Consider the following 1591-nt stretch of genomic DNA (forward strand, 5'->3'; position numbering starts at 1 on the left):
CACGCATCATATGTGCAACTGGTGTTAGACTTGGATTAGGTCAATAAATATGCATGGGGAGCAACTTCACTTACACACTTGTATGTAAGTTTGAGTCAATTGAGGAGTAGAAGAAAAACTTGGCTGGCATGTTGGTGTTATTGGAGGTATAATATTGATTTGATTTGATTGATGTGAAAACATGATTTGTTATCTTTATGTATTAATTTGTATATTAATGCGTATATTGATCCTTATATGTTTGAATATGAAAACACATATCCATTAGAAAGCCCCTTGAACGTGATCCAATCCATCCATTTTCATGTATTTTTATATGGAGTAGGTCACACGTTGGAGAAAACTTAGACATAGAAGAAGAGGAGGAGGAGAATAATGAAAGAAAGACAAGTTCTCTTCCCAACTAAGGGTTATTTGCACTGCAAAGTTGTGTGTGCTGATCAAAGCACATGTAAGTATACTTGAAAGAAGTGATTATATTTTTTATAAATAATAAAATATATGACTTTAACCATGAATAAAACTTCATTATACAGGTAATGTAGTGCCTTTATGGAGATATAGTGGAAGAGGATGTAGTTGTTTAAGCTATGGACCTCGCGAAGAAGAAAATTTGGTTGCACAACATGAATGAAGTTGAACGTCCAATGGTCAACTGAGTGGTTCGATAGTTTGGGTATCCTTAGCAATAACCCCAACACTCTCCTATAGTTAGCAGAAGCGTGTAAGCCTGTTTAAAGGATCAGTCAAACAATTACCTCATGTTGTTCTCCTTCGAACTTGAAAACTAGCATGATGGCAACGATAACATCAACTTGTATAACATGGTACACCATCGCCAGAAGAACGTAGTTGTTGTCAACCAGCAGCTCCAATGCAAAGAGGGGCATTGAGATGGTAATGCACTTATACATATATTAATTATGTTTATAAATTTACTTCCATTACAATTTTATTACCTTGTATACTTATATATACTTTGATTACAAATGAAATGAGGATGGACAAATTGGGGCGAGGAGACAGAAGCTTAGAAGGACTGAAAGTGAAGTGAATGCAAACTTAGCTCTCGCAAAAGTTTAAATTTGTAGGTTGTAGAATCATATTAAAGATAAGAACATAATTATACATAATCAATAAAAGCTTTTACGAACTCAGGCAGTGTTGCTCTTTAGCAAAGATAGGAAACTTGAGGAGCTAAGAGAACGAGGGCAGGATATGCAACATCCATAAGAGTTGCAAGCCCTAAATTTTTCACAATTATGATCAGATTCACAAACATTTTTTTGTTGTATAGATACATTCACAAACAATTATAATTTGTATATACTTTTGTTTTATTGTTTGAATGTAGATATTGTAAATGTGTGGATGCATATATAAATTGTAATAGTTTTTTTATGTGAATGTATGAATATATGGATATATATAAACTATAAGAGTTTTTTTATATTGTGAATGTATGAATGTATATACAAATTATAATAGGATTTTTTGAAAATGAATGTATGAATTATGTAAATAACATGTGTTTAAATTGCATTCGAACGTGAGAACATTCACACATTGGAGTGTGCGAATGTCCTCATGT

Source organism: Nuphar pumila, chromosome 15 (assembly GCF_984573655.1).
Source record: "Nuphar pumila chromosome 15, dmNupPumi1.hap1.1, whole genome shotgun sequence".
NCBI lineage: Eukaryota > Viridiplantae > Streptophyta > Magnoliopsida > Nymphaeales > Nymphaeaceae > Nuphar > Nuphar pumila.